Source organism: Opisthorchis viverrini (genome assembly GCF_000715545.1).
Source record: "Opisthorchis viverrini unplaced genomic scaffold opera_v5_135, whole genome shotgun sequence".
Classification (NCBI taxonomy): domain Eukaryota; kingdom Metazoa; phylum Platyhelminthes; class Trematoda; order Opisthorchiida; family Opisthorchiidae; genus Opisthorchis; species Opisthorchis viverrini.
In genome coordinates, this window is record NW_008751792.1 from 590,160 (window position 1) to 606,479 (window position 16,320).

Below are 16,320 nucleotides of genomic sequence, written 5' to 3' on the forward strand. Positions count from 1 at the left end.
CGGAAACTCGGGGACTGCGCCTACCTGATGAGCCCCACAGAGGGTGAAACCGGTCGTGAACTGCCAAAGACCTTTTAACGACCTTGTGAGTAGTGCATTACGAATATACAGATATGGTTCTTCTTGATCGTTGTGGCCGAAAAAGTCGAAAAAGAATGATAATGTTGTTTGTGCTTCGGCAAGCAATAATTTAGATGTCGACATTGGTATATTACTCGACTGGACATTCGTATGCGCAGACTCAGTGTTTCAAAACCGTGGTTCTGTTTTCCGCTTCCATTTCAAGGTAAGACCGGATGCAATATAGTGACACCATTTAAGGTAAGACCGGATGCAATATAGTGACACCGTATACTGCTGACCATTTACTAGTAGACTTGCATATCACGCTGAAACCTAATCCCTCACAGACTTGTGAGCCAGCCAACGGGTCTTACAGCTACCTGATTCGTCCGTCGGACTATTGAAAAACCGATTAAGTAGGCCTAATCACATGGCTTTCAGACGCTTGTGGCCGTACGGTAAAGTTCGGATCTTCCCTCAGTTCCGCTGAAAAAGACAGCTGTACAACGCTTCTCGGTTATTCAGCATAGATTGGCTTCGTTTAAGGGATAAAACTTCCACGTCTGTTTTGACCAGCTGCACAAACGAATTTCAGGATCGCGGCTCAACGGTTTCCATAGTGCTTTCGAGAGTGAGCGCTCAACATTGAGATATGGCGCATTTGAACTTCATAGATGAGAAACAGTTTAAAGACGACAATTTATGAGTACCAGACGGAGAAACCGAGAGACAATGATCGCCAATTACTTCAGTAAACACCAACCCTTGCTACCCAAAAGGCCAGTTCTTATCAAAGCTCTCTTGGTTGCAAATATGACCTCCAGTTAAGTAAATCATTTGAAATGTTGATCATATTGATTAAAAAACGGCCGAAGGCGATGTCATCACCGCGTTTTTCCAAACTTTATTAGACTTGGTAGTTCATGCGTTGGCATTGCACATGAATACTGTGATTCGGTGGAACTCAAAGCGTAAAGTATATAGTATATAGTATAGTATAGTATAGTATATAGTATAGTATATAGTACAAAGCATAAAGCATCATCCACCATCGTTGGCCGGATGAACCAACTTAGAATGTCATAAAATCAAGAAATCTAACTGGGATTCAGTGCAGCCTCTTGTCAAAAACAGACTAGTGCGTAAGCGAGTATATTTTGCCAATTAGGGTAAATTCTGCAGCATATTTCAGTAGTAAAAACCCAGAATATTGGTGAGAAGTTGTTTTTTTTGAAGTGGGAGATGTCACAGAAGAATTTACTCGGGGCTAAAAACCATTCGGTGACGCCTAGTGAACATATTGTAGACCATTTTCTGGATAGCTTCATCAAGCTGGTAGCCTTTATGACGACTCTGTACTTGATGATAGTTTTGGGAGAATCGAATGTCGCAAACCCCGAATCTGAGAAGTAGTCACTGGTAACCCACGTGGCCAAGTGATATGAATGTCTCAAGTGACCGGCTGGTGACGCCATATCTTGTCTAAGTGTAATTTAATCACACTTATGGTCATCCTCTCGTGGCCGAATGGATAACTGGTCAACCTACTAGCCAGAAGGTCACGAGATCCAATTCCCGTGGTGGGTTGCTAGTCGCGCCCTGTTGGTGTTTATCAGTAACGATAATACATCCGCACTGTACCCCCTGGTATTCCAATGTAGATTGGTTTCACTCAGAGAAGGAAATCGCCACTGAAATTCATGAATCTCCTCACACCAACAGCAAGCCATGCTCAGCTCACAGGAAGGAGAAAATTTACGCGAAGGATGAAACTGAGAAGTTATCACTCGAAAAGCCAGTCAGTCATCACGTGAACACGTGATGTGATTTTCCATAACTGAAGAATTTGTGCGGTACATCTTGAGTGAGAACTAATCACGCTGCTTTCGGCAGCTCGTGGTCAGGTGTTGAAACTATTAACGAAAAGATCGTAAGCTCGATAATCTCTTCGGATGATTCTTAACAGGGATGAGCCAACTGCACACTGTTTCTCATTTCTTCAACTAAGATTGGTTTCACCTACGGGAAGAGGTATCCACGGGAATCGCACAATCCTCCCCCGGGGGATTGCTCAATGAGACCAGCGACTGTGTTGTGATATTCACATAACCGAACGAAAGGAACCCGTCAGTTCCTTGTTTTGGGCAGCGAAGCTGGGTTTTAGCCCACAGTTTTTTTTTATCAAAGCTGCTTTTTGTCGAAAAAACGAAAAACTCATCTACAGGTGGGCTTAGGATGGTAGTGGCCATAATCCAGTGAGAACAAATGGGATACAACTAAGCCGTTCTGCGCCTAACCAAAATGTGGCACGCGTAAAATAACGTTTTTGTTTGAAGTTCGCCTCTTTCATACGCCAGCACACCTCATTCATCTCTGTCCCAGGAGGTTGAAAAATTTCAAACACGGTTTTCAAATCAATTTTTAAATTTTTTTCACCAAAGCGATCACTTTGGTATCGTTTTTTTACCACAACAGGGCGATTCGTAGCCACCAGGGCAACCCAATGTGTCCCACTCTTAATTCAAACAAATAGAACGTTTTACAAACTGACTTATTACAGTCTAGTTGCTTAGTTTAAAGTGCAACTAACTAATTTGGAGAATGAAACGTTTTTTGAAACTGCCATCTACGCAGTGTAGCATACCTAAAAACAGTTTACCTGTTGATGGTGGAAAAAATACTGCTACAAAATGTTTGCTGACAACCATTTGGTTTACTGCATACACCCCTAATATGTCCTCCCGATTGTCTCTGGGTGTCTTCATCTTTCGGAATACACTTCAGGGTTATCTTAAAGACAGTCTTGGAGTAATTTCGGTACTTACCGATGTAACATGTCCCTGTGGTAACTTTGTGGTTTATTGATGTGACAATAAGGTCTTCTAAAGGGTATGAACTTGTCAAATGAGCGCAACACCTGCACCGCTTTTCGGAACTCTGGGCCGACTGTGCCGTTATCGGGACGCTCATTCAATTTCCTGTACAGACAAACACCAAGCTGTTGATCATTCCTTGGAGCACGGGTGAATCTACTTCTGAACGTGAACGATGAATTGGCGAGTAGGTAAGCCGGGGCAATGAATCTCCCATTTATACCGATAACTTAGTGGAGGACGGCTTTTATGGCGGGTGAAATCGCTCGTAAGATGCCTTTACAATAATCCTAGGTCGGCTTAATGGGACTTCAAATATAACAAAAATGTCGCAGCGAACATCCCCTAGACTGCGGGCGGATACGTCGCCCAGGGCACTAAGCAGTACTCATACAAGCTATGACAACACAGGTTCAGGCACCGTTTTCGGGACCACGAGAAGTTATCTAATCAGTTCATCTGAACAAAGGATAAAGGTATACGAAAAACTGGGACGTCTCAGGTGAGCTGGAAATACTTCACTAGTTGAAGCACGAACTTTCTGACCAGGAGGTTGTTGTTCAAAATCAACTTGTGCGTTTCGAATGTTCCTTTCTAGGCTCGAAAACCCGACAGTACCTCAGCCTTCTTGCTTCCTTTGGACGCCATAGCAACTAGGCACGGAAAGGGCGTCGCAGCTGAACGTCTATTGTTTTATCATCATTGGTGCTTTACGTAGAGGCATAGAGACGGGTTGAATAAAGGGAACCAATTTTCGCGAGACACTACATGAATTTGAAGTTTCATTCTCAGGTTAATTTTGTTATGGGTGCGGGAGGTATCCCTACCATTCACCTAAACTGGAAGCCATCAAATCATCGACAATCGATAACCTACTTCTTGAACAGAATCCGCTGATTTCCGAGGTCCTCCCTCTCACCTTGGGTGATTTGCCAATACACCTGACATTCAGATGAAATGTTGCTGAAAATGTCTCAGGTTGAACGTTGTTTTCAAACGAGATAATCTCTAGAACCGAAGTATTCTCAAGGTTGGTTAAGGAAATTGGACCAGTTACTGACTTTCACAACAGGATGATTGAATCCGTATGGTGCACAAACGATTTTTAGAAGCCTGGTATGCACAGGGTGAGGTCAGATCCTCACTTCAAATGAAAGTATTTCTTCAAAACAGTCCAATTTGGGTTCAATTAGAATAAAAGGTTGACGGAAACCCGGGGACTGCGACTACCTGATGAGCCCCAAGAAGGGCGAAACCGATCGTGGGCTGTCGAAGTGTTTTCAGCAACCTTATCGATATCTTTTATTCCAAGGGGCCAAATTCCAGATCCGTAAGTATGCGATAGATTAACAGCTCGAATACCGAGCCCTTGTGCAAAGTCAAATTCTAGTTGCATCCACAAGGCATTCATGGGTTTCACATAGCGAAGCTTATCCGTTGGTTAATGTTAGACCCCGGTCATCAAGCTACTGGGACTTGCTGAGTTTCATCATCACCAATATGGTGGTTTTCACCACTTGCATTTCGTCTCACTGATTACTCATTTTTCAAAGTTACATAATACAGATAGTAGAAAATATTCGTGCTTTGAACCGGCGACAAGGTTAACATTGAAGGTCACTTTTTCACAAACTCCTGCATGAGCCCCGGCCGACGGTTTGTTGGTTTGAATGAAAAAATGCTGACGTAGTTGACAAGTCATCAGAACAAGAAGACTGGTCGGATTAGTTAGTCATGGTTGAGTGAGCCAAACTCAGATTGTGAAAAATCGATTCGTCGTTGGAACAAAGCTCGATTTTGCAGCATTTGACAAACTGTGAATATTTTTGCTTGGCTTGCGTGTTTGAATACCTAACTTTGTGACGGTCTGTGAAGGCGAGTCATTGACACTTTTCGAACACGGAGACTGAGAGCTAACTCGGAAGGAGCGGATTTGACTTGCTAGAAGAAAAGACTTCTGAGCGTCTGGTTTGAATGACTGCAACATGGCGAAGTTTCTACACCCGAGATCATCCTGCTTTGCAACTCCTCTGTTTTTGGGACGATTGATAACCGAATCAATTTGTTCTTTACCGGAATTGTACTTGTGGTTGTAACTCCAAGTTCTCGACACAGATTTTTTGGAGTTTGATATTTGAGAGTCCTGTAGGGGGGCTTAGAGACTCATTCTTGTTCTCATTCCTGTTGTCTATTTGTCACAGACCCTGCAGTTTTGTTGCACACAGGTCGTTCTGGCGGCTAGCTTGACCAGAAGTCCGACGGAAAAGCTGAGTAAAGTTGTTAGTATTTGAAGCTGACAAGTCAGCTTCACGTTTAAGGTTTTAGAGGCCATAATGGTTTCTGAGACGTGCTCGTAATGCGCAACTTAACAGGCGTGTCCTTTTGTCTACAATCTCACCGCTATGCCACTGCGTATTGAAGCTCGTTGGTGCAGATGCCTTGTTACAGACCAACCCAATCTGACTGTAATGTAGGTAGCTTGCTACCAACTGTCAGAAATATGGATTCTCAAATCGTTTTGAACCCGGATGAGATGGCCTTAGCCGTCCTGAAGTGCCAGCGCTTGACCTCGTAACAAGATGAGGTTTGAGTCTTGCTTTCACGAGGGTATCATCTGATCCCATCGCAGCTTTTGTTTCAGTTCTTTCCTAACACATAACACCCATAGAGTGTATATCGGTGAGTTGAACGTTTAAATACCACATTGCTATTGATTGCTGCAGGACCTATGATGACGCCTCGAAATCAACAGCGCTGTTGCCGTCCTTTGCTGCACTCACTCAAAATTTCGGGGATAAAATCATATGATCAATCTAGATAGGAAGTTTGGTCGCATGTAGTTCATAATGTGTTGATCTCTAATAAACGATCTTTCATGAACGAGAGATTTAATTGAGTCCCTTGTGAAAACCGAATTGATTTGCAAATGAGTGTACTTCTCAAAAACAATCCAATTTGGGTTCAAGTAAAATATAAGGTTGACGGAAATTCGAGGACTGCGCCTACCTGATGTGCCCCAAGAAGGACGAAACCGTTCGTGGGCTGTCGAAGAGTTTTCAGCAACCTTGTGAGTAGTTTTTTTTAATAAAGCCTGTTTTTTGTCAGTAGATATCGCTAAGGAGGTGGCTGCACAGGTGGCGTTTCAAAGGAATACCTGCAGGGCCGAATCATTTTAGTTCTCGATTTGGTTTACCAGCAAGATATACAAGGCAAAGGGGATGATCCGGCGGGGGGGCTCAAGCTGTCCAGTGGACATCCTTTGAAGAGTCAGCAGTGCGACAGCCAGTGTGTGCTCTTTGCATTTGGCAGTTTGATCTCCAACAGCCGCCAATTATAGCCACAATTCTTCAGCAGAGGGCGCACATCCAGCATCGTCTGAGCACTCCAAATAGCTTACTCGGCATCCATGACCCAAGAGCAGGGTTCATCGCTTCCCGAAACCACCTATCCTAATGATGTTTGATTGATTCTATTACCTTTGTGTTCGTTTCGATCTTTCTTCGAACCTGTATTTGGTCAACAGCAGTTTAAAAAATTCATGAGCAAATCAATCTGTCAAATTCTGTTGTATATCATCAAGTTTCATTTGAAAGCTGAAATTTCCTAATCCTACTCTATTCAAGAATGGACTACCACAGTCCGTCTCACCTACAAAAAAAACAACACTGATTCCAATTCGACTTGTTCTCACTCCCAAGGCCGGTGTGTCCTTATCCATTAGCAGTGTCGCAAAACAAAACACCGAATTCAGTGAAACTAACTAAGCGAGGAGGGAAAGGATAACGCTGGACCATTCCTCAATACATTTCCCACGCAGTCTCTCAGATGGTGCGTTCGACTAATGAGCCTCTTGGATGGTGACGCTGTCACTTAGGAAAAGACTATTTGTTCTTGTACGTGTGTATGTGTGTGCATACGCACGCTCAGTACGTTATAGAACGTTGCAGAAGGTCCTGTTTGACATAAAATTTAGTACCTTCGAAAGAAAAGGAGGGGAGAGAGCCATTGCTTCGACGAACTGCCATTCGTGGCAGTGATGAATGGACCAACCAAATTTACTGCTTGAACTTCAGCCTTCATTACTCTCCCAGGTTTGAAAAATTGGCGTCAGGTAACTGTCATCCAATGATTAATCGTGTGTAACCGTTTTTTTTCAGTTCCAAAGTATTGTCTTTAAGCGTATCGCTTTTCAGTTACTCGTTTTGGAATCAATTCGAACTTGCTGCAAGAGATGTGTCAGTCAGTACGCAGGACATGAGTACGCTGGCTGTCCGAGTCATAACGATTACGTCTTCTAGGTAACCGGAGATTCTTTTGTAATGCGTGCAAGGTCATTCATTGCGTAACTTCTCTGGAACACTGATCAGTAAGAACCAAGTGGAAACATTCACGTCTGATATTCGTAAACTTTGACGTCTAAGAAATGTCTTGATCCAGCAGATTGATGATAAAAACTGGTTGTTCTTGATGATTTCTGCACAATCACAGGATGCGTTTTTCTATCCAAAATTTCCAAATGAAGGTGAGGGTGGGATCTGGAGGAAAAACCGTTCTTTAGCGTTTTAAGATTTCAGAGGTTTGGAACCAACATAGGTGTCCTTAAATGCTTCACCAAATTTCAAATTCATTGTTGTACATAGATCTTCCTCGAAAATCAACTACCAGCGGTGAGAAGATACCTTCGATGCGGAATTATTTATCGGAAAACACTAAATGAACAGTTACAGACTATTGGACAAGGAAGCAAAACTCTCATATACATCGTGTTTATAAAAACTGAGTAACCGCCTTCTTCTCGAACGTGTTTTCCTGAACTCTCCTGGATACTCACTGACTATCACTCAAACGTCGACAAATGCTACAAATCAATGCCACAAATTCCGCAATAAATCTCACTTTTCAATCGATACGAAGCGGGTTTACGAGAAAACCACATACTACTCGCATGCCTCCTCAGTAGTATCCACCGCTACACCGGTAGGTCCACACCGTTTGGTCTTTCACGTGTACCAACAACCACTCGTTCTAAGTCTAAGCCTGGACCCAGGAGAGACCGAAAAGCTCTAAATACTTGCAGGGAATAACATGATCTGCACCATCAGGTTTTATCTTGTGAGTCTTAGTGACTCGTTCTACTGTCCAATTTTAGGGACGAAACACAACCTTACTAATTAAGTGTAGTTCGAAGCACTAACTTACCAATAAATGTTTTGTAAAATATGTTACTCAAGACGCTGATTTTTGACGAATTCTAAACACCCTTTTCATTACGACACGTTACCTTAAACCACCTGCTCAAGTGGTCAACGAAGAAAGTTGTACCTACCATACACAAAGTCTATTCCCGAACTACGCTCAGTTGCAAACGCAGTTTCTGTTTGTCATTGACCCACTGGAATACCAACTGGAGATCTCGATTGCGATTTCCTTAGCTGAATGGGCAACACAAAACTCGTCTCATGTTTCAACTATTAGGATTTTAGAGATATCGCATTATATTTTATTCAACATGATACACGCTATTCGTAAGACTGCCGGAAACTGTTCGACAACCTACGGCAGTTTCCGTTCTTTCTTGGATTCTTCATGTGGTTCTTGTCTCTGAGACATGAAAATCAATGTGTGCGCAATTCGAGGTCTCGTGTATGAGATGTTCCGCTAAACGAAATAAACTGATATATCAAGTGTTCTTGAGCTCTGTGCATAAAGGACCATTTAATAAATAGACATATCTGCCTGCCCATCTGTTTACCTGTTTATCTATCTATCTATCTATCTATCTTTCTATCTATCTATCTATCTATCTATGTATCTAACTATCCATCCATCTAAATGTATATCTATTTATCTATCTATCCAACTATATATCTAACAACATATCTATCATTCTTCTATCTTATCTATCTATCTATCTATCTATCTATCTATCTATCTATCTATCTATCTATCTATCTATCTATCTATCTATCTATCTATCATCTATCTATCTATCTATCTATCTATCCTACCTGTCTGTCTGTCTGTCTCTCTGTCTATCCGCCCATTTATCTTTTCTCTTTGTTCATCCATATTTTTACCTCTCCGTTCGTGAATGTCTCTCTTAGGCTCCTTTTCAACCCTGTCCTTTGAGTACATCTGCTGTTGTCTTCCTCTGGGTTCATCAACACAACCGGTTTTCCCACGAACCATGTTTGTCTTACCATGAATCTGACAAAATTCTGTTAGTAAAGTATTCCTTGCAAAATTGTGAATCCCAGCGTTGTGTTGCTCTCTTACGAGATACTTGTTTATGAAGCTGTTTCTTCTGCGTTTTTTAAAGAGTCTGTATGGGCCAGTCAAGAATTTGGCTATAAACGCTTGGCAGCTTCGTAAATTTATGCCGAATTCTCGTTCACAAAAGCAATAATTGCCGCAACACCACCGCATCTTTTTTAATACTGTTCAGGAAGTACCTGAATCAAACACTCAGTTTACTCGCTTCTAGAAATTCCACAGAATCGGTTCAGCTCCTCCCTCTCTGTCTCTATTATTGGACTTTTTCTCCCCTTTTCTGGACGCATTAACGCTGGGGAAAAGTGGATTGATGAATTGAATAAAAACGGATTGTCAAGGCTAATTTCCTTCAGACACGCTAAGTTCAGAGTCGTTGGATGTTCCTGAAGCTCTCCTGGCCCACCTCCCCAACGGTCCGCACACACACACACACACACATGTACACACTCTCAGTCAGCAACATACGGACCCAGGGTAACTCACCTCCCTGCAATCAACTCAAAACTCTTGATAGTGTAACCCTGTTGCGTGTTCTAAATAATTTACCTAACAAAGTTTGCTGCGTACACAAACACACACACAGATACACAGATACACATGGGTTGTACATCGGAACTGCATGACCGGCAATAACACAATAACATCGGGAAAACGATTGTGACGGTGATAATGAAGTCGACAAATGATAAATAAACTAGCAATCACAGTGCGGAACACGACAAATGCACTAAGTGGGCAGGCGGTCAATTTGGATCTGTACAAATTTGGGTGGCGTTGTGTGCTTTTTTCGCCGCCAAAACGAGAACCTGTTTAATGCATACAGCTATGAAAGTCGTGAAAGTACGAAGACGGGCGACTGTCATCTGGCTGTGTACACGCGAAGTACTGAGTTGTTCTCAAAAATGAGGTCAACTTCAAAAGCTACGTTCTACACGGACAAGCTTCTTTGTCTCTGGATATATAACAACCGCGGTAGTATATGCCTGGTCTCAATTGGAATGCTGTAATCGCAGTCTGGATGAACGCGGTAGCCATAAAAATGTCAGTTCATTTCATGCTGATACCTTGTGTGGCGTCTCAGTGCAGCAGAAAAAGTTAACGACCAGACGTCTAAATCGCCCCGCTGTGCTGCAATTATTTCATTCTGAAGACAGCACCATTCCTGAAATACGTAGCTTAAACATGTTGACTTGAAATGCGGTTAAATGGTCAAGCCTTCCGTGGAAGATGCCAAATTGCCACCGTTTCCGCTCAGCTGCGTATTCTCACACAGAATAGAGGGAATCAATTCCACTATAAGATAGACAGTGCTCGAACTGAGCTGAAAACTCTTGCAATTCACAAAAATAAGCAACTAAACGGCATCTGGGAACGTTTTGTGCAATCTCTGCTGAAGAGATGAGAAGCGCATACTGGCCGAGCAGTGGTTGTACCTGCCACCATTTCGTTCACCGATGGTTTCGGAAGGTGGAATAGCTAGACATGCACTGGAGGCCGTAGCTGATGTAGTTGACGCGCACATACAGGGGGGTCAGCAGCCACGTAGAGCACGACTGAGCCGTCTGCGACAGTGCCTCTACCCATTGCTGTGTCCCGTCTCGGGATCGCCAGACATGGAGACGGGAACGACCAACGCAGGAGAGTTTCCCGGCGATTGATTTTGGGCTTCAGTGACAAGTGGTTTTCGACCTCCCCGGCTCGTTTCCATGCGAAAAGGGAATTTCAAGGAATACGGCCAACTGGCACATGGATCACGTGGCCAAGCCATCGCAACCTCTGGACTGTGATCAGTTCGCCTATCGCGGGTGAGTTATTTCTTCCGGAAACCATTCCGATATTCCCACCAGACTCAGGCATTGTCTGCCATCTCAATCGGGTCGTCCACAAGTATCAGGCTAGGGTTTGAGCTCACCCCGTCTTGCAGCAGCACTGTACACTTTGAGGGTGTGAAGCGTACGCCAAACTATGAGGCACAATCATTTAGACTATTTAACTTTGTCTGCATTACAATGTCTTTGGATCCAAGACGTCATCCGCGTAATCGATAGCTGTGAAGGAGTGTTCAAGTAGATCCCACAGGAGTAAGAGGCCCGGGCTGAGTGCTTCGTAGACATACCAATGACGGATTTGGAAGGGAAAGGTAAATTACGTGTCTACGAAACCTTGCTCATAATCTCGATCCAATCAATTATGTTAGTAGTAATGGGGAGACTTTGTCCTCAGCCAGACTGTGATAGAGTAATAAGCCGATGGAAGGTTGATTCACCTCTGAACTTCTATTCCCTCTCAGAGCTTGGTAGCCCGGACGAAGGGACAAAGAGTACGATTATCGTGAATCAGTACGTCGAGCACAATATTGATTAATGGCCTCACTCTTTTTTGGTGCATTCCCATCAGAGGCTTAATCTCGGATCAGTGGAGTGAGTGGGAAACAGGAATAAGTGGTGTTAGCACTTGAGAAAACTAAAACAAGTAGAACATAAGATTGACGGAAACTCGGGGACTGCGCCTACCTGATGAGCCCCAAGAAAGGCTAAACCGGTCGTGGGCTGTTTAAGTGTTTTCAGCAACCTTATGAGTAGTTTCCTTCATGAAAATATACTGCGATATCTCGAATACCGTATCAACTGAAACATGAGGTGGCCTGTGTGCAACACATTCAGTTGGAGAACATCATAAACGAGAGATTCAGTTGAGTCTCTCGTGAAAACCTAATTGATTTGCAGATGAGTGTATTTCTCAAAAACAGTGCAATTTGGGTTCAAGTAGAACATAAGGCTGGTGGAAACTCGGGGACTTCGCCTACCTGATGAGCCCAAAGCAGAAGGGCGAAACCGTTCGTGGACTGTCAAACGGTTTTCAGCAACCTTGTGAGTGGTTACCTTTATAAATCAGAAAATGTTTGTATAAGTCCTAGCGGCGGGCGTGCACCAACGTCTGATCGATATAAAATCAAACGCCAATACAACAGCAGTTTCTACATTCAGCTAGCTCACCACAGGAATGAAAATCAACTCTTCAAGCCAAATTGAAATGAATGAGGTGGAAAACACAAATTGTGAATGATCAACTTGGAGGATTCGGTTGGTTCAACTGTTTCGTGGATGTTTTCTTGCACAAAGCTTGGCAAAGAAATCGTCAACGTGAGTGATTCGGAGGCAGCTAAAATTCAGGACCGGTCTGAATTTTCGTCGAAGAGGAAACGTTCCTGTTTCACTTAGAGCTCAGTGAGTTCGCCAGCCAAATGATAAGACGTCGTGCTCTCTTTCTATAGTCTACATTCGACCAGCCACAATCCATGCGATTCTCATCTCGCGTCTGGCCACTGGTTTTCATCCGGATCGATAAAACTTTAATTAAAGCCCCTACTGTTCCAACTGTGGTTCAGCTGCGTTCTTAATTAATGCATCTAGTGTCAAGGAATCTGAATCTAACTGTGGACATCCATCCAATATGCTCTCACGTTCAAAACTAGTCGCTAGTCCTCAGTTTGTACTCTGAAATTCTGTATGGTGAACCATTGCAATAGCGTTTAGTGCACACTACGTCCAGTTTCCTCTTTCCCGAATGAATATTTTGGGAAAATGTAAGTAAGTAGTGCTGTTGTGCTGGATTTGAGTGAAATGTCACCTACTCACATACGCAATCAACTCCCCATGGTAGCCCAACAGGTAAATCAACCTCGTTTCGGTGAAAACACCGTTTATCTCCTCTCTCTCTGTCTTGTTAAATATACATTCACCAAATGTTGGTTCGGGAAATTTCCAATCATATTTCGGTCAACTGAAGCTCACAAAAGAACTTCGTGATGACCAACGGTCGGTAGTAAGGACTTAGTCGGCCACATACTAGTTATAAGCACCAACAGTGTACCACCAGTATCGCTCATGTTGATTGTTCGAACCCTATTTCGGCGACCAAGGGAACTGCTTTCATTAGGTTTGACTAACTAACCTTGTGAACATCCCGCATAACTGACAGCATGACAATATCTGCGATGCACGTCCAAACATCCTGCTTTCCCCTTTTTGGCGTAAAAGTCACGTCGAGTTTTCCGTAGGAAAGAAAGAAGCTGGTTTTTTCTGATAGGTATCATTTGTATGAACCGGAGTGAATTGGTGTTAAGGAGTATGATGATCCCGCTTGGGGGGACTATCATAAACTTATTGCCAGGAATATTGTTAATTCACCGGTAGAAAACTGCGTTTGGAAAATTACTAGTTTGAATTATCACGCCTGAATCTCTAAGACCTCATTAACATGCAACGTCTGCTTGTATATGTCTTCAGGAGCTTGTGGAATATCTAAAGTATGGCTTTGTACTATTCGTAAAGAGCCCATGCATCTGACAGAATGAATACCATTTCAGTGTAAGGTAGCAAGACAGCTCTTGAGAGAATGAACGAGGGATCGCACCCTGGATCTTGCTTTCCGGGGCAACCTTGAGGACATCATATCACGGAGCTTTTTCAAAGCATTCCTGACAATTCTGGTTCTAATGTTTACGCGTGATATATGGGACGATGGGTGGTGGATCTATGAGTTGAATTGTGATGAATTAATATAGTGGAGAAAAATTGATCCGGTCAAAAATCAATAAATGGATAAGACGAATGTGTCACGTAACGTTACCGAGCTCTGAGCTTTACTACATTCCCAGGTTACCGTCGACCTTGACGTGTATACTATATATTTATACATACAAACAACTTACTAAAACTGGCGTTTCTCCTATCATTGAATCGTCGATGACGGAGAACGCTACTTTTCATGGCGTAATCTATTACTAGTGTAGGTCTGTTTTTGACTGTGATGTTTAAGGTTCGCACAGCCAAAAACCGTGTTAGGAAGCCCTAACTTCCTGTTAAAGAAAACCTGAGTTGATTGCTTCCTTGTATTCCTCGTTTTTGATGTCTTGCGCCAACACCTCCCTTCTGATTTTTTTTTACCTGAACGTAAACCGCTCTTTGACCGTGTCATCACACGTCCTCTTTCAGTGAACTATGCGTGTTTCTGTCCATAGCCACACCACTCTCGTTTGAATGGCCGTGTTCCTGTTCTGGCGTTATTATTCCGGTGAGTCCACATCAAAGGGAAGCACTGGACTCGAGTTTCGCTCTTATTAGAGCTTATCAGCAGTGTATATCCAATGGCCGTGCCGGGATTTGAACCTCGGACGTGACATGCGAGATGAGCATGTAACCACTACTCCACCAACGCACGTTGGACGCATCTGAATTATCACGTCTGAACAGGCTCACACTTGAGCGATGTGATTGGTGTGCCCGACTGATCGAACGACGACCCAGTAACTGTCCTGGTTGTGACGATCGATTGATCGGTCGTGTTCCATCATCTTCTGGGCACCTTACCTTGTGTCAGTGTGAACTTTGAGATCGCGTTTGGAAATAACAGTTCCTAAACCGATGTATAGAAGCCGGCGTAATCTCACGATTTGAGGCCTGTAACGTTTTACTATCTTACTATTGTATTCATAGCATCGCATTTTTGTTGCTGAACCTTCTTCGAATGATTTGACTTTAGGGGCTTTGCGCGAAACTCAACGTGACCCAACTGATTGTCGGAAATAAGCTCTAATGGATGGAGAATCAGGGCACATGTTACAGGTCCGCGGTTTCGGGAGAGAGTAAAATTGTCCAAGGTGACGCCTACAGTAGTTTTTTTGAGTTAAGGCAATTTCCCAAATGGCATCAGTGTCAACATAAATTTTAAGGGAAAACAGAGAAGGATTACTGACATCGACGTGCGAACTGAGACCAAAACTGTTTTTGAACTCGACTTGCTGTGCCACAATAAAAAAACATACACCTTTGGGGAATTTGTACATATGAAGTTCTAAAAGTGCTTTTTTGGTTTGCATAAAATGAGTTTAGAGTGTGAAGCAGTCGCCACTTGGTTATTACGACGAACAAGAAATCCGACGTGTAATGATAGTTCGACCTATCGGAGGCGAGATAGCCCAAGTGATTAGAGTGCGAATGTACTGACCAGAAAGTCCGTGGTTCGAGTCCGACCTCTGCCACTCGACTTCCCCTGTCTCTAGGCTTGGGCGACCTGGCAGTATCCCAGCCCTCGTGCAACCTTCGGGTGGCATGGCAGTTAGGCATCGAAAGGGTGCAACAACTGAACGACGATTTCAACCTGTCAGCAGTAGTATTCAGTGATGTTTTGTCTTGAGCGGACCAACCCCCGATGCTTGCCACTATCGCTGTGAATTCAGACAAACCGCCTGGTTTATAGTCTAGGCAAAATTTTTCGCCTGGCCCGTCCAAATGAAATTGCACAATGAAAGGTTTTATTCAGATAAAAAACTACGGAGCTTTTGGATGGTGTTTGCTTAGCACTTCATATCCACATGTATTGCTTCGTTGACTTAGCGAGTACAAATCGCTTTTCACCGGATGACTAGCAATACCGGTGGGTATCTTCATTGACATGTCTTGAAAACCCATCCCTTGTATAGCTCTGACAGACAGCCTCCGGCATGCTTAGTTCGTTTTCTGTCTTATGAGACCTTATCAGCTCGACACAAGAATCCCAAGATGGATGGGATATTGAGGTTGAACTGATATCCATTTTACTAAACAATTCGATTTAAGGATGCCCAGAATGCTTAGTGAAATAGTTAGGAATATCTCGATCTTATTGAGTCTGATATAGTGTACCTGTAGTCTAAAGTAAACAGGTACCTAAGGTATTAATATAATGTAGTACCTTATCAAACTGCTTAAGGATTCAGTCTTATTGCGTCTGTGATTGGAAAACCCTCAGCTTTTCTTCTCTACATTCGATGAAATGTCTATTCCGGTGGGCTCTTCTGTGAATGAACTTGATATTGCGACCGCACTTTACTTGGATCAATCAAGAATTCTCCTTCAACCGTAAAGCTGAGTAACTAGGCCTCCGAGAAATCATTTGTTTAAAACAGAATGGTTCTAACAACGACCAGTTTCATCCAACATTTACGGGTAAAGAATCACCTATGGTTTCGGAGAACCAGCTTCGAAGGTAACGGGACTACCTAACTGCCAATGGAATAACTGTTTTGCGTTGAGACAGATTTCATTGGTTATTCTTCACTCGCCCCTGA